The 18378-nt window shown below is 43.0% G+C and overlaps 1 protein-coding gene across 2 annotated transcripts in view; it reads right to left on the bottom strand.

The window, feature by feature from the left end:
* YES1 (YES proto-oncogene 1, Src family tyrosine kinase) overlaps positions 1-5427 on the bottom strand; it is a 51067-nt gene extending 45640 nt beyond the window's left edge. The window contains exon 1 of one of the 2 annotated variants that reach the window (XM_065053274.1): positions 5156-5427. The gene's annotated coding sequence lies outside the window, so the exon portion shown is untranslated. The remainder of the gene's footprint in view (positions 1-5155) is intronic. The other variant, XM_065053275.1, reaches the window with a different exon arrangement.
* Positions 5428-18378: the final 12951 nt, after the last annotated feature.

Genomic DNA, 18378 nt, shown 5'->3' with positions numbered 1-18378 from the left:
ACTGTTGCTGACAAAACAGACTGTTTGTGTTGAACAAGTTAAGCTGCTAAAAACCAACCAGAAACAGGAAGAACGTGGAAAGGAAGAGCAACTTTGGAGGGGTTCTTTTGGCTTCTCCTCTGGTTACAAGTGTCAGTCACTGTTTAAGTTTCCAATAAAATGTTATTGAAAAGCAAGAAGATACAACTAACAACTCAGACCTGTTTTTCCTCTGTTACACTTAAAGCATAAATATTAATTTTGTTATCTAACCATACATGATAACTTATTAAAATTGGATTGTTCACTATTAATTTGTCTTAAGTCTTCTTTTCCTGGCTGACTGCCAGAACAGTTATAATACCATACAACTGCAATACGCAAGAGATTCATGGTACCCTTTAATTACGCTTTAAATACCTCACACAAGCCCTGCCTTTTTCTTACAGTCATCAGGGCATTAAATGTGGTTGAAAATTTCAAAACCTTTTGCCCAGATACTGTATTTTTTCTTCCTGAAGCTGAACTTTATGTGCACCACCAAAAAATCTGCTGCAACTACGGGCAAACATTTTGAACAGGTCTGAACGTGAAAACCATCCTCCACTCTGACCCTTCTTTTGCTACAGGGCCATCAGTCCTGGTGAGTGTACCCAAGACCTGACTGCATTTATGCTATTACTGTCTCGGTTTTTCAAGATTAGAAGGTGCTCTGGGCATGTGCAAACAAAGGAAATTAACCCCACTGAAGCAAAGTCTTACAATATGAAAACTGACTTTAAATGTCTCATCAATGCCACAAAGTGCTCTTGAAAGTTCCCCCGAGACAAAGTCAAAGGCCCTGATCTGCAAAGATTCACTTACCTGGGTGTGTTTACTCAACTTCACTGTCAATGGAAGTAAACTAAGTTTTTCAATTTTGTAAACCTTGTCTAGCTGATCCTAAAAATCTGAAAGGATGGCTCAACACTTCCAAAGAATCATTTATTTTTCCCAGACTTCTCGAGGCTTCTGGTATGAAGAAAGCCACAGGAACATCTATCTTAAGCCATAGAAGTTTTTCATCCCCCTGAAGTACCACTTTGAAAGACAAATGATCTGAAGTTTAGTAGCACCATCAGAATTAAAAATTTACATAAACATCTAAGATACAGATGTAGTCTATATAGATAGTTAGAGTCTCAGATCATTCAATTATAATAGCATTTGCCTTCCCAAACCACAAAGCTAAAATACAGCCAGGTTAGCAAAAAAAGTTACCTAATTCCCTGTGCAACATCTGAAGAAGCTGAAAGACAGACAATGCCAGTCTGAGGTTTTAGTGGTCATTACTTCCCCAGCACTCTCCAACCATACCCTGTAACATTACCCAACACTACAATCAAGAAAAATCGAAACAAAACCCCAGTCTTGGCCACAACAGTCAATGGGGCCTTGGATCCTTTTAGGGACAATCCCTGCAGTAGTGTCCTGCTGGGCTGTGTGGCTACAAGCCAGGGCTAGCAGCGCCCCCGAGGAGACCCTCAGCTCCAGGGCTCATTTGAGTTGAGCACGACTTTGATTCACTGACTTTTGGGACACGGCATGAAACCTGGTGCCTACCCAAAGTGACAACAGAAAGAGTTATTTCCCATCCTATTTCCAGTTCTGCCTTACGTCTTTGAAGAACGTGTTTAAATCTAAAGGGAACATAACTCATGCATAAGTAATAATGTTTACTTACTCAATTTCTAACGTTAACGCTACTATTATCTTGATCTCTATTCCTGCAATCAGCCACGCATGTTAACTTTACCTAAGGGTGCATCCCTCCTTGTTCCAGTAACTTCCTTTGGTGCCAGTTTCTGCTTTGACACATTGCCACCATTAAGGATAAATCCCCCAATAGGCAGAAATGGCAGTAAGAATGACCTCTTAAAACCTAAAATTAAACTCGCCCTACACTTAGTTGACAGTATCTTTCCAATATGACTTTTTTCCCTACTAAATTCAGCATACGCATGGGAATTTGTCCAGGTTTGCCTTCAAAACCTGGCAATTGATAATACCATTTGGAACCCTACAGCTCTAAGTCATTGGTTTGAATACAGCCAGGAACTGTAGTGATTAAAAGAAGTTACTATATGGCAACCATAAAACAGTTTGTGTTAAAAAAAAGAAAATAGGTGGCTGCCACATCATAAAATCCATCACTATGAACCAGCATCTTACTGGCACTCTCAAGGAGAACAAAAATGAAATAAATACCAAAAATGAGCTATGTACTTGTATTCGGCAGTGGTTCCTCCAGGACAAAAACTAAATAATTCTGCTACAGTAGTTTGAGAAACTACATTTCTCCCTCACTAATCAATCTGTTCCATCAACTAGCAGGGAACTCCCAGGACTATAAGCCTGAAACCTTTCATGAGGGCTTCAGAGAAAGCACAGGCTGTGTGTGTATGCATGGAAGGTGACCCATCTGAAAAAGGCTGCTTGATGCGACACGGCAGAACAAAGACGCATTCCTGAAGTAGCCTTTGTGTTAATACTGACACCAATTTTTAAATGAACACCAAGGTAGCTTACTCAAACTGCGAGCAAAGTACAAGGCAAAACAATTGGATCCAAGTAGGGAATACGGATGAAAGAACGTATTTCTTTTCACTAATGGTTTGAACACAAGGAATTATCTATTGAAAACATACAGCTTTTGTCCGCAGACAGCACATATAGAAATTAAAACCATGAAGCTACCTTGTTCATAAAGTAAACTTTGACCACATAAAGTGACATGTGCCACACCGCAGACTTTCACATCACTGTCACATGACGGTCACCATTTATTGGAGCAAACAGAGGGCCGATTTCATTCTTCAGGAGCTGTAGGAAGTATGCAAAGCTCAAAAAAAAAGAATATTCCTTTGGTGCAGAAATGTAGCTCTCTGCTCTGCTACATAAATATTGATAAAAAACCTAAATTGTGAACTGCAGTTTGTCAATAATTCTGTTACACAGTATGCATCACACCAAATTAAGTATTTTTCTAGTGATGGCAAATAATGTAGCAATTTAAATACACTTTCAATTTCATTTGTTTGTTTCATAGCCAAAAAACTGTTGTTAGGCAATAAATATTCCCCTGGAAATCTATATTTATAATACAAAATACAGATTAAAGCTACCTTGGGCTCACTGCTCTCAATCCAAATGAAGCTGTTCAGATTTCAAAAGAGTGGTACTTGGGTCCAGATACTAAAAAGTTACTGAAAACCTGACCAGTAGCTCTGTGAGCAGCAAAACCAGGGAGGCCCCATTTCTCGCATCAATTTCCAGCTTGGGATAAGTGTTCATGTAAACTCTCTGGTGTGCAGGTTAAGGGCTCTCTTTTATGTGGCTCCCTTACTTTCACAAATTTTGTAGAAACTGGTCACCTGGGAGACCTCTGCTGCCAAATTTGTTTGAAATCAGCTAAAAGCCAGAAGAGTTACTACAGGGACAGCCAGCACACATATACTGCAGTTGCATTTGAGCTGCACCTCCTCAGGAAATAAAGCTAATGAAACCTGTGCAATAATTACTGGCAATTGCTGCTACCAACTATCATCACCCTTTCACACACCTCGTGTTGCTGGATATTTTTCTTTGAAATTCAGCACAGTGCCAGCACTGCTCTTTCTGTTCCCATCATAGATGCTGCCTTGTCCCAAACTTACCCCCACCACTCCGGCTGTGCAAAACACACGCACAGTCTCAGCTCTATGCCCATGTTCAGCAGGAACCTCCTATAGCTAAATTTACAGATATGCATCAGAAACACAAGTGGAAGTGCAAGGCTTTGGTATTTGGAAAATAACAGTTCTTACATCTGTGAAGCGGGAAGAAACACATAGTTATGGCAAAACTGTATTACATACTCACAGAGATACTGCAAGTGTAACCAACAAGGCAATTTTATGACAAATCTCTCTTCAAGGGCTTACTTTCCAAAAATGAAAGAAAAAGACCCTGAGGTAAACTTTCGTATCTTGCTTCCCTCACTCAGTTTTGCTTGCAAAATTTGCCTGAAATTTCATTCAGCTGTCCACGAGTTATTAAGAGAAAGACACACTTGAAACAGGTTTTGGATCATTCTGCCAGTTTAAGCAAATCCAAACACCTATGTTTTAACGACCAGCCTCTGCTTAGAGTTAGATCCAGCAGGTATGCCTGACTACACCTTAACAACCAAGAGGTTCAGAAATACTTATAACCTACTTTTCCCAATGCAAAGTGGCCCGTACCCACACCAGTCATCTGGAACACATCATTCTGAAATTAGTGCGATAAACCCGTATATTTGTAATACTGTATAATGGAGAAGACACGCTGGCCCCTGGCCTGAGGGATGTGCGAGCAACTTTACACACAGCGAACCTGCAGGTCCACACAGCGCAGAAAGTTAGGCGCAGCCTCCGCAGGAACGCGGCCCTGCGTGGAACCAATACGTTTCTTTTTAATTGTAAGGAAGACGAGGAGGCTTGATGAAGTGTGATGACTGAACATTTAAATTAATGACTCAGAAATTTAAAGCACTCGCATGTCGACTCGATGCAGGGACACAAACCAGAACATCAAGAAAAAAAAAATTAAAATAAAAAATTCCGCGCAGGCCAAGCTACGGGCGACTCGCAAGTCGATTTCCTGAATTTTGTCCTTTTACATCCTCCGGCTCCGCCGAGCGGTGCCTGAGCCCGGGAGCCGAGCACCAGCCCGGGCGGTAAACGCCACCACCGGGGAACGAGCTACCGCCCCGCAGCGCCCCGGGACCGCGGCTGCCGGGCGGGAAGGGTCCGCGGACGGAGCCCGGCGGCGAGGCGAGCGGCCTCCCCTCACAAACTTATTTCCCCTCCACCCGTACCCGCAGCCAGCCCAACCCCGGGCGGCGCGCAACGCCGCGGCTCCCGCCCGCCACCGCCCGACCCCTCGGCCCCGCGGGCGGGGGCTCGGGCCCAGAAGAAAGTTGCTGAGAAACTTTCTGTAGAGGAAGGGGCCGGGGTGAGGGACGTTCCCCATTCCCCGGGGCGCAGCGGCGGAGCTGCCCAGCGGGGAGAGGCCGGGGGCGGACGGCCGGGGCCTAGCGCCTCGGCGGGCGCCGCCGCCATCGCGGCCGCCTCTCCTGCGGGGCTCGGGAGCGGGGACGAGGCCGGGTCCTCACCTGCTTCTTCTCGGCGTGGAGGGTGGGAGAAGGAGGGGGGGAGGGAAGGAAGCAGGGCCCCCCCCGCTCCTCCCGGAGCCGCGGCGACCCGCGGAGGGAAGGGGGGGAGGAGTGGAAGGGAGGAGGGACGAGGAGCAGGAGGAGGGAGCCGGGCGCTCCGGTGCGTGCGGGGAGCCGGAGCCTCGCTGCGGGAGGAGGAGGAGATTCCCCGCCCCTACGGCCGGGCTCTCCGGCGGGCACCGCGGCCCCTCCTCCGCGGCGCGCTTCCTCCCGCCCCCGCGGCCGGCCCATGCGCCGCGGCCAGGCTCGCCGCGCCTCCCGGCCGGGGCAGGACCCCGCGCCCGAGTCGGAGTCCACGGGGAGGAGCCAGGCGGCCTCCGTGGAGCCGGGCTGGCGGCAGCCGCCCCCTCATCCGCGCCGCTGCGCACCGAGCCAACATGGTGGAGGAGAGCGGAGTCGTCGGCCCCACGGTGCGCTGCCCTGCGCTGTCCCGGGGTGAGGCGTGGGCTGCGGCTCGGCCGAGGGCAGCCACCGGTCACCCTGTCTCCCCGGGGTGGAGCCGGGGTTGAGTCGCGGGACCCTTGTCTGGGTAAATACGGAGGGGTGGCCGATGGGGGAGGCGCCAGGTGCCGCCCGAGCTGCTTCCCCAGCCGCTTCCCCAGCCGCCCGCCTCGTCGGGCAGGTAACCTCGGTAAAGCCGCTCTCCACATAAAAGCTGAACCTGAAAGATTTCGGCAGCAGGGCCCTTCGGCGTGGTGTGGGAAAGGCGGACAAAAATAACATTAAAACTCCTCAACCAGGTATCTCCAGGTGGGCCACGGCTTAGGCTTGGGAAATTTAATTACTTTGGGTCAAACAGATGCAAAACGGTCCTTTTGAAGTGTGGGTGCTGCAGGGGACTGAGGCGCCGCAGCCCCGGGCGTGGAGCAGTGCTTGCAGCTTGGGAGAGCCCAGTGTTGCACCACAGAATAAATCTGTCTCCCAAACACTGAGCAAACAAAGAACAAGCCTGTAAATAACGCACCACTAACTCCGTGGTATTTTATGTTACGAGTTTCCCACTCATGGAAATGCCAGAAGACTTAGTGTGGCATTTCAAACAGAAAAAAAAATGATTTGTGTCAAGGTGGGCTTCATGGAGAAAGGTCATTGAAGTGCATCCAGCCTTCAGAATTTCAGACTGCAGGAAGAAGGCAAAGAAAAGAAAGAAAAGAGGCACTGAAGAATCAAAGTTATCAAAATTTACATGGGCAAATCGGCAGGTCTCATTCAGCATTATATTTTATTGTTTTCAGCTCTCTAGTAGTCAAATTTGGCACTGGAATAGCATTTATGTCGCCTCATTATTTGTTTCAAAGCCTGAATATAAAACAGTAGTTGCATTGATCACTAATGATATTCTAACAGAATATATTTTTAATCTTAAAATGAAATAGGAGGTGCAATTTATCTTCCAGACATTTTTAAATTTAGGATAAAAAATAAAAAATGTATTTGCTTTTGCAGGACCATAAATACACTAAGCAGTTAATAAAATAACAAAAAAGCAAAAGTGTTTTACATTTTTAGACTCCTTCCCATAAATCATACTCATGTAATCCTGTTAGAGTGGTAGAGTTTATCATGCTCCTGTTCTGTCAGGTTCCTAAATCACATTATACAGAATTGATTTTTAATTTAGAAATCAACAGTAAGTTTTACAAATTGAACTGGGCGATGAATTACTTAACTAAGGAGGAGTGTTTGCAGACTGGTTGGAGCTCTGAGTCTGCCACGGCTTCACAGCACTGGCTGGGCTTATGGGACTCTTGAATGAGAGCAAGGTTTGATCTCCAGTGTCAGTCGTGGGGTTTTTTTGTACACAGGCAAGCGTTGCTTCATGGTTAATCTTACAGGCCAATGGTAAAACTTGCATATCTGAAAAACAGAATGAGCCTTAAGTATGTCATCATCTTCATTATGTTTTGAAGTTACTAATTTTTCTTAAGACATTTTTCAGCATTGGGCTAAAGCTTTATAGTTAAAGGCGTATTGGCTCTTGCCAGCTGTCACTGTAATTTGACTGCTGGTTTGAGGCCTGGTGTTGATGGATGGGATTACAAAGCTGTCAGTTCTCCCAGCACCTGGCTGTGCCTGTGTGGCAGTGAAAGGTTTGCTGGGATTCTCAGTCCATCTCGCCTCTCCCCTTGGTTTCCCTCCTTTGCACCAAGATAAGGAATGAATTGGTGGCTTTCTGAAAGACTGAGCCCTTGACAGTGGCCTCTGCTTGCTGTTGTGTGTGTATGTGTGCTGTCAGCTGCCACGGGTAATACTGGGGCTGCACCAGTAGCCAACTGCGGTTCATAGTGGAGAGACCGGCACGCTTCATTTCAAGCGCAGTGTGATTAAAATAGCGGAGCAGTTGGGAAGAAGGCGAGATGACCAGTCTCATAACTGAGAACAAGCTCAGACCCCCACCATATAGGCGTGAAAGAATAGATTAGGGTTTGAGTCTGGAGTCTTGGAGGCCAGACATACTTTCATTGCAGTGGAAAAATTGTCTGCTGCTTAAATTGTCTTGCACTTGTTACTGACACTCTTGAGTGTTCCTCATTTTTGTAAGGAAAAGTTGAACAGGTGACTTGAAACCTTCAAGCTGCTGGTGGTTTGGTCCATTTAATCCTGCACTGGAGGGGACTTGGTGTGTCAGTGCCACCTTCTGCCTGTGAGCCAGCCTGCAACTTGTCGCTGTTTTTTGCCTCAGTAAAACTCCTTTACACTGGTGCTCTGCTGTTACTGGGTGGGCTCTGAGGTCTGTTGCGGTGCTGAGGGTGCTGTGAGCTGCCCAGGTGGAACCAACACCGCTCAGGAGGCATCAGCTGGAACTGGCACCAGTCTCTGCTGAATCAGCTCAGGCCACTACCTGCTTTTAAGAATTTCCCATCCCTCTTATTCTTTTGGTTTAAATTCACATGTGTTTACTTGGTCCGAGAAGGGGAAGGAGGAGCTGCCCTCATAGGCTTTAGCGTGGCTGGAGTATGATGTGATGTACTGCTGGGGTAGGGGTTCGTCACTGCCATTTGAGGGATGCAGTTTCCCGAATATCCCTTCAAACAAGCTGAAGCGTTCACTAAGTCCTCAACTGTGTTGTGTTTATAGTTGTCATTAACATAATCTTAAAGATTTGTGCGATTAGTGTGGGTAGAATGCCTTTCTAAATGTAGGCTATCTTTTAACATTATCGTATACTTGAATTAATTTCTAAAGAAGGTAATATTATTTACAATCTTTTTTTGTTGTTGTTGTTTCAGCTTACTAAATGGTTGATAGGATCGTGTACATATTAACGAAATGAAGCATTTTTAGGGATATAAGGAGAAAACAAGTGTAAGAGCAGAAAGGAAGAAGGAGGAACATTGAGACATTCTTGAAAACACTTGGTGGGATTGCTTTCCCATAAATCAGAATAAAGAGAAAAATATCGTAGTAGTTCGCTGTCTCCAGCAAACAACTTCTGAAAGAAAGAAAAAGTGTTACTGGACATAAATTCATTCCTACGTTTTGGGAAATAACTATGGTAGTCAAGGCCTCATCCTAGCTTTCGCTCTCTTAAAAGTGTGGAAAATAAAGGCGTTTTATAGCAGCGTCTCCCAAAATTCATGGGCCAGGTTCTCATTGCTCATTCTACTGTGTGGTCATATTACAAAAAGCAGTCGTCTTGGAATCAGTTAGCATTAGTCACATGCTTCCTTTCAGGCACTTGCATAAGTATTTTTAAGAATAGGGAGTTTAGCAAAGCATAGATATTTCCTTTGAATCTGAATATTCTAAGTGTTAGTTGAATGAGTAGGTTTGTTTGGCTTTTTTTTGGTCACATTAATTTCTTCAAGTGAAGCTATTAATAAAATCATTGATTTCTAAAAGTGAAACATCTTCCTTGGATATAATGCAAATTACTTATGAATATGTTCAGTAAGGAAATGGAGTGCTAAGTCACTGCATGATGGATCTGTCATTGTTCTGAAGCAAGCATTCTATGTAAGTGTTATGTTAAACTTCAAAACGTTTTTGTCACAAATGTCCCGTTTTGCCGTAAAATGCTTCTGCATCTTCAAGTGACTGGGATCTGTTTGTTTGTTGGGCACATTTATTTGCAAGATTAAATATTCTGTTCTTTCTTAAATAGTATTTCTGTTTGATCTTGTGTAACATGACTAATTACTTAACATGTATGATACTTTTAGCAAATGTGTGGAGGGTTCTTTTTGAAAAACGTGGGTTGAAACATTGTTTTTGAAATTAAAGTTGCTTTTGAAAGTATGATAGACTTCATCTTGGAAAACCCCGCACTTCCAAACCTGTTGCTATTTACATTTGTGTCACATCCAGTTATATCAGACACACTGGATTACATTGTATAATGAAAGCTGTATTGCTGTACTCTAATCTTTATCTCTTTATATCCGATCTCCTTCGAATTGCACATGAGTATTGCTTATGGTTACTTAAAATAACTACTGCTTCTGTTTCAAGGGCAGTGCTATGTATGATGAACACTTAACAATCAACCCTTCTCTGGCAACAGCTTCACATCCTGTATCTTTGGTTCTTGCATGATTTAATTTGGAAGCTGCAAATAAGCATTATTGTTTTGTTGTTATTTTTCATGTAAATTTCATACGTGAAAAAAGTGAAGCCACTGATATCATACATGTCTGGAAAAATGTAATGCATTTACTTTGGCCACTGTGCTATTCTGAGAGATTTGGAACACATGATCTCTTCCTCACAAAGCAGGTCATGTATTCTCAGTCAGAAGGGAAAGGGACAAACAGTCCCCAGGAGAAAAAGAAATACGTGAGGTAAAGCTGACCTCAACTGACTTTGTTTTTGACATCACTGCTAGAATCGTTCATAGCCTTCTGACCTCAATTGATAGCCAGTATAAAGGAGCAGTCTCTGCTGACTTTGGGAGACTTGCTTGTATAGGTATTGGTTATACTTACTTTGTTATGCTGACTGCCTAAGATATTACTGTAGGAGAAACATTTAATAATGTTGTTAGCTGAAAAATCCAAGTTAATACAGCATTTAGGGAGCACTGCTAGGGATTCTGTACCAAATTCTCTTCATTTCCAGAGCACTGTGAATTTTAGCTGTTGAACACACATGCTGTTGCAGCACTTTTATACCTGACTTCATAAAGTGAAGCAAAGTAAAACAGCATTCAACAACTTTATTTTCAAGGAGACATAGCAACTACATATATAGTCTTAATGTGGCTCTGTGGGACCAGCCTTTCCTAATCAGCCTCTCCTCCATCCACCCCATCATTCTTGTCCCTGCTGTATTCTCCTATCTTATCCTCCTCATCCTCATAGGTAAGTAGTTCTTATGCTTGGCCTGGCTCTAGACTCTGTGTGGTCCTTGCTCTGAGCTCCCACCCTGACGAAAGATGGACAAATTCTTCCAGCCTGCGTCAGTGCCCTTTATTATGCATTAATCCTTAACAGATCTTCTGAATTTTCCATTCCAGGTTGTTATTATTGCCCTAATGTTTTGACAATAATAGTCTGTCGCAACCTTGGGCACCAGAAAGTCTTCCTTCTTAATTTGGAGATGAATGTGATGAAGTTTATTACCAGGAACAAAATCATCCCCTCAGTCTGGGATGCCAGACAAATCCTTAGAGCAGAGCTTCTATCAGGATGGGACTGTTCACTGTTAGAGATGGACATGGCTGTTGTGTACCGTTTAGAGATCTCAGAAAACTGGATAGCTGTCAGATAAATATTTTTTATTTTCCTCGGCATGCCCTGTTATTTCTCCTCCATCTTCCATTTTCTCATCACCATTTCTTCAAATGGAGGGGTTTTTTCCTATAGCTTTGCAGTTCTACCAACATGATTTTAGTTAGTTTAAATCTGGTAGTTTTCTAAAAAATGACATAATGTTGATGCAACTTTGCTAGGAAGTGACATATACAGTTGTGCTCTCTGATACAAGGAAAGAGGTCACAACATAAAAAGGAGATCAGTGACTTCTTATCCCCCCTCAGCTGTAGCCACAACAGTCTGAATTTTCTGAAATTTCGGGAATTAGGAAATGCAAATGTGACTGTATTGATAGATGAGGGATCAGTGGTGATGGGGAGTAGGAAAAACTAGATTTTCCTGATTTTTAACTGTTACTTTGCTCTTTCTCAATTCCCACCCCATGCCACATAAATGTCCTTTTGTTTCCTTACTGCTATCTGCTTTTCTCCCCTGAAGCAGCCGCAGTCTCTTCCATTCTTTCCTGAGAATCTGTGCTGGGTCAAATGAGAAAGTCATGAACAAGGCAGCCAAGGTAACAACTACTCAAGAAGAGGCACCTGTGGAAAACCTGATTTTTAAAATCTGAAAAGCACATGAAGAGATGGAAGAGGACTGGGTTTATTGAAAGAAGGGCCAGTAGCCTTTCCTGTGGTTAGTGATCAGCAGTACTGTTAGTAAGAGTTTTCAGTTGCCTCTAACCACCCACCTTCAACTTCTTAGGCTGAGACTGTCCTTGGCAATTGCCTGCATCACTGCTGTGACATTTGCAATGTGAAAATCTGTTGCTTTTTCATGTTAGAAGGAAGCAACTTTGCCAGCTGAGTTGTAGAGAAGCATCCCTACCTCCAAACTAGGTGCAGTCCTTTGAAAGTTAGCAAGTCTCCCATGCAGATGCCTGGGATACACCTTTTGCAGTATGTATTAGTAATAAATCTACATCTGACCTGGTGGTAAGTAAGCCTCTGCACAATCTCGCTTCACATTTAGGGGCTTAGTAGATCTAAAGCAAGTTCTCCAAAAACTCTATCTGTAAATCCTCCCACAAGTCCTAATTGCCAAGGAGGCTGGAGATGCTCTCTTGCAAGGCTTCAAAGCCAGCAATTCTTTGCAGTTAGGTAGGAACGCAAGGAACGCAGAGGTGGAATGGACCTCCCACCATACAACAGCCATTTCCCTTGTGGGGAAACAGTATCGGCCCTTTCCTTCTGTGCCCCTTGCTTAAAAAGCAAAAACCATACAGAAGTGAACGAACGAGGAAGTCTCTGCTTTCATGTTGCTGTCTTTTTTTCTGTGGGCTCCTGGTTTGTCCTGCTGTTTGATCACTGTGCTTCTCGAGCATCTGGCCCTCAGTAGAGGAAAAGGAGCAGAAGAGAACCCGGCCTGAGCCCGCTGGTATGAACACTGAAGCCAGTGATGATACATCATGGGTGCTCAGAACCTATTTGTTCATATTCTTCAACAAGGGAAAACAGGGTGCTGTAAAGGTTCAGGGAAAAACTAAGTACTAATACATTGCGTGAATTCAGAACTGGAAGCTGTTAGAAGTATATGATTTATTTTTAATTAATTTATTTATTTTTAGAAGAGCTTTTACCACATACATTTCTCCAAATTCAGGCTTATTCTAAGAAAGCGAGCTGGCAGATATTATTTTTTTTTCTCCTTTCTTTGAATATGCAAGTAATTGAGCCTGTTGTTTCAGAGAACTGCAAAACTTTGAACAGAATATCAAAACCTTTTTTTTTTTAACTAACATCGAATTTCACTATTATCTTATGTTTCCTACATTTCATTAAACAGTTTGTGGAAGCCCAATAACATCACATAGCTGGTATTTCACTGCTCATGGAATAAATTGTAAATGATAGGATAAAAAGATACATTTATAATTCTCCTCATAATAATGGGGCGACATTAATAAATATGCAGACAAGTGTAGCTGAAGAAAAGAAGAAAAATACTTAAGAAAAATACATGACATTGAAGATTACGTTAGTGTGGCTCACATGCTGCTTCCTTCTGCTTATTTTTGCTTTCACTTTTCAGATTTTCCAAAGCACAAAAATTTGCTTATCTTACTCGTCATTCCTTTGAAATAAAGCCTATTGAAAGTCAGAATCTTCTACATTGTCACATATTTTTGCTTTTGTTTTCTAATTGGGAGGAAAAATAAAATGTGGAAAGTTCCAAAATATTTTGGTTTTGAAATGTGGGCTTGGGACATCTTTGATGCATCATCATAACACAGCCAGAAGGAACTCTATTGTTCTTGATGGAAAATGTAATCCATTCACGGACGTTGGAGGGAAATGAGGGACCTAAACCATGACAAACTCATGATGAGTAAAGACAAGCCTTCCTGAAGCAAAACATTTAGATTTGCTTGGACAGTTCAAAACATTTTGGATTGTTTTTTATTTTCCCAAAGGGACATTACATTGTTTTGGCATAACCAACTTTTTCCTGTGGAAAAAAGTCAATATTACAGAAATGACTTCTCTGTTAAAAACCATAAACATAAAATTCTGGAGCAGCAATAGAGGGAATAAGTCAAGCCAAAACTGAGCACATTTGAAAATGTCCTCCCTAGAGAATCTTACGACTGCTCCAACTTAGCAATAAGAATTTTATGTGAAGGTAAGTATATCTCATAGACACCAAACAAAAGGTGATGAAATCCGTGAGTTATGACTTAGTATGTTTCAACACACTTAAAATATGATGTTTCACAGAGGCACTCAAAACCTGTTTAAAAAATCTGAAAGAGCTCTGGTGGAAGGCGTGGGTCTTTGAATGGAAAAAATAATATCTGAGATTTCACAACTGTTTTTCTAGGACTGGGCATTTTTTAAAAGTTGAACACTGCTTTTTTTTTTTTTTTTTTAATCTCTCTCTACCAAGCAAAAGCTTATATGTTTAGAAACATACTTTTAGCTTTAGAAACACAGCAAAATTCATCATTGTTTTATATTTAGAAAAATTCTGCAAAGTTCAGTTATAAAAAGTGGGCACAAACCTCTTTTTTTAACAATGACAGTGAAGTATTTTGGGGAAAGACAGGGGATGTGGCACTCCTACTGAATTTTTAGGATTTGGGTAGTTAGGATAAGCTGGCAGGCCATTTTGTAGCCTTGTAAAAGTCACCATGAGTTGGTGACTTTCTGGAACTGATAGCCATTTCAATGTCTGTTTTACAGGGCAACTTCTGCTTTAAATGTGACAAACCTTGTCCTGGCTTCTTCTGTATCAGGGCAAGCTTCATCTTGACAATAGTGGCTAGAAGACAGAGCCTGTTATCTCTTATTACCCAAGTTAATCACATGCTTTTCTGAGTATAATAAAAGGGTAATTCATTGAGTTGAAGAGCAAAAGCAACCAACAGACCAGCCAGTGTCAAGTGCTCTGAATATCTATTGCCACCTCTCAGATTTCACTCACACTTGAGCCCAGTCAGTTGTGCCAGACCGAAGTGTCCCATATTGATCAGAGGACACTGAGAGATGGGGAATGCACAGCTTTGGGTGGCTTAAAGGACCCACAAGCAAGAATGGAGGAAGAAACCAAGTGAGGAGCCTGCCAGGTGTTTGAAGACAACTGTTGGCATCATGCCTGTTGGCATACGGATCATTTGACCAACCAAATTATACAGTCTTTCACCTGGTTCTTGAAGTCATGTACCAGTTTTTCTTTCTTTGTGTGTACAGTTTTCAAAATGGGATACAAATCCCCATTTGTGAGGTCTGTGAGGTGCTTTTATAATAAAAACTATAGTTACATAAACAACCCTTTCTAGTCGGACATGCAAAATAGCCACTCTCAACTCTGAGCTTCACCACTACCCTGTGAAGGCACAGTCAGCTATTGAAGGGCCCAGGGTCGTTGCATATGCATGTGTTGGTAAATCAGAATATGCTCTACCTGCTGCATGATGTTTCTGGGAATGTCTGGGAAGTCAAATTAAAATAGAATTGTGGTTTTCATAGCTCAGGGCTTCCTGTTGGAGCGCTTGTGGTTCTTTACCAGCTCAAAGAAAACGAATTACAAATGGATCCCACTGAGGCTTGAAAGGTATTTTAAGTATATTAGGTTTAGTCAACATCACCTGATAAACAGTGCTATTTATTAATACATTCAGCATGTTTCAATGTGATTTTTCTCGTCTTTCACTGCTCTTGAGGAGGGTTTTATTTCTGTAGTTGTTTTGTTAGTCATTTCTGTAGGCAGCTAGGCAGCTGTTGCTGCAATTCGTTTATTAGTTGTGGTTGGCTCCAGGTTTAGCAAAATGCAACTGCACCCTCTTGTGGAAGCTAGTAAAGAGGTTATTTTTGTTTCCTGATACATCCTTGTGTATTTTTTCTGAACAAGTCAAGTAAAAACAAACAGCAGAAGTGTCCTGAGGCCACACAGCAACAAAGGTTCCTGGAGAACTTCAAAAAAATAAGCTGCAACTTAGGAGCGTCTGAACTTGGACAGCCTTTGAAGACTAACTTCTGTGGGGAACGCTTTCAAAGGCACCCCAGGAAACCTTCCTGCCTTTTGTGGGCATCCCTATCATAATATATTCCTGCAAAAAAAGAGTTGGTATGTCTATATGCAGAGAAATGGTACATTTACACCATTTCAGTCTAAGTACAATAATTCAATAGTGGTATCCAGCATGGATTTGAAAAATGGTTTGTGTTCATTGTCTATATGTGCAAATCCATGAACAGAGATACCTGTCTCCCTGTATGCACTAATGGAAATTAGCATGCATGTTCTTGAAGGCAATTATGCTTGTGAGGGAGTAGGATAGGCTGCACATTGAAGGCTTAACTTTGAACCCTTGACATGTCAGGGTTTTTTTCTGCAGTTCCTGTGAACACTTCATTTAAAATAAGTGCATTTAGATTCATGAATGCATTTGTACCCTGGTCTCTGAGTAGTGGCAGGGGAAGCAACAAATCCTTCAACTGGTGAAGCAAGTATATTGGCATGTCCAACTCCCACTCTGCAGTATGGGGGCTCACAGGGAGAGGCTTATACAATATGTCCCTTACTTAGAAGGAAAAAAAAAAAGTTATACAGGAAATTAATTTCCCCTCAAAAAAGCCTTAAACTATTTTTTTCTCCTGTCAGCGAGGAAAAGAAAAAAGAAAAAAAAAAGAAAAAAGGAGTTTCTGCCAAAGATAGGGGAAACACAGATTTTTTTTAGAAATAAAAATTCATCATATCCTCCATAAGCAGAGACACTCACTGATAAAAGGATAAAAATATCAAAAAATAACAATGTGTTTGTGAAAATATCACTTTCCACAAGTAAATTTTAAAGGAACGAGAGTGAAAAATTTTGTATCATTTTAATACACAACATATTCAGATGCATTAAACTCCCCTGTAAGCAGCAGCTGTTTGTTATGGGCCATAACAGTGCTATTTTTTCTCAGAGCAAAGAATTAACCCGGAGCTTGCCCTAATGTCAATTAGAAAGCTGTAAGAATTTGTCTTGCTCTTTGCAAATGGTTAATTAAAAAAAAGCAGACAGCCAACCAACCAACCAAACTGTTACATAGCATTTGATCCACTGTTTTATGTAGAATTTAATGAGGTGAATTGATTTGCATTTTTATGTCTGAACATGTTCTTGCATGGGCAGAACACTTCACTGAGGGGTGAAATACAACCTATTGACACCTCTGAGTGGGGTAAGAGAATTCAAGATGCTGGTCTGAAAGTTGTATTTAAGGACTCCTGGTCAGATACTAACATTGCTTTACCTGTGAAAGTGCTTCTATGCTTTCTGAAATTCCACAGCAATCATCACGATGTTTAAAATTCGTTTCTACTTGCTTCTCTGTTGTGCTTTTGCTCTGTGCATTGAATGGCCCTCTGCTGTTCTCAGATGGTGTATGTTCTGCAGTCAGAACGCTGGCGCTTTACCCCAGATGAGGATATGAGCTTCATTTTAATATCTCTGTTGGATATTTGTGCTCGTTCTGCATGCTGTAGTTTGTGTACTTCTGGCAGAACAGCGGTGAGCCTGGCACTGCGCTGGCTGACCCAGAAGCAGCAGTCACGGTTGCTGGTCACTGGAGGGGGTGGCTCACATGGCCCGGCTGGCTTTGGGCTCCGTGGGCTGTCACAAAGGGAAAGAAAGGCAAGTGTATAGTCTTGCATCTGGGCAGGAACAACCCCAGGTTCCAGTAGAAGTTGGGGAGTGACCTATTAGAGAGCAGCGTAGGGGAAAGGGACCTGGGGGTCCTGGTGGAGAGCAAGGATAACCAACCATGAGCCAGCACTGTGTCCTTGTGGCCAGGAAGGCCAGTGGCATCCTGGGGTGTATTAAAAGGGGGGTGGTTAGTAGGTTGAGAGAGGTTCTCCTTCCCCTCTACTCTGCCCTGGTGAGACCACATCTGGAATATTGTGTCCAGTTCTGGGCCCCTCAGTTCAAGAAGGACAGGGAACTGCTGGAGAGAGTCCAGCACAGGGCAACAAAGATGATGGAGTGGACCATCTCCCTTATGAGGAAAGGCTGAGGCAGTTGGGTCTCTTTAGTTTGGAGGAGACTGAGGGGTGACCTCATTAATGTTTATAAATATGTAGAGGGTGAGTGACAATGGAGCTAGGCTTTTCTTGGTGACAGCCAATGATAGGACAAGGGGCAATGGGTACAAACTGTTCCACTTAAATATAAGAAGAAACTTCTTCTCAGTGAGGGTGGCAGAGAACTGGAACAGGCTGCTCAGGGAGGTTGTGGAGTCTCCTCTGGAGACATTCAAAACCCACCTGGACACATTCCTGTGTAACCTCATCCAGGTTCCTGCTCCAGCGGGGAGATTGGACTAGATGATCTTTTGAGGTCCATTCTGATCCCTAACATTCTGTGATTCTGTGAAATAGGTCATGTACTCTCATGACTGTTGACATTATAGTTTTGTTATGTCTTTCCGCAGGGCATGCAAGTACGCACAGGTGGATGGGCAAAAAGAGTTAAAAGCACCCTCGTAGACGGGAAAGCTGCTTCTTGGACCTCAATGTGCATTGCTTCATGCTGCCAAACACAGAAAGGCTCCTTTCATCATGCTTCAATCATGGGAGCTTGCTCCTTCTCTAGAGTGAATATGGATGTAAAGTTTATGCAGCTGCATCCCTCTTTCAAGTTAGTTATGTCACTGTGAGCTCTTCGGCTGTGATCCCACACTGCAGTGCCTTGCACTAAAACCAGCCTGCCTGCTTCCCTGTGCGCCTGCCACAGAGGTTACCTCCCTGCTGAAGTCCTGGCACATTACCTAGTCTTTTGTAATCCCAGTTTCTTTCAAGCTCTCATGCCCAGGATACATCACTGTAGCCATGCCTCATGTCTCTGCATGATTTCAGCTGATTTGCCAGTCTCCCCTGGGGAAAAGAGCATGTCCAGTCTCATTAAAAAAAAAACATTGCTGAAAGCCA

This window comes from Columba livia, chromosome 2 (assembly GCF_036013475.1).
Source record: "Columba livia isolate bColLiv1 breed racing homer chromosome 2, bColLiv1.pat.W.v2, whole genome shotgun sequence".
NCBI lineage: Eukaryota > Metazoa > Chordata > Aves > Columbiformes > Columbidae > Columba > Columba livia.
Note: the sequence above shows the minus strand (reverse complement) of the source record. Positions and strands in the feature narration are given on the sequence as shown.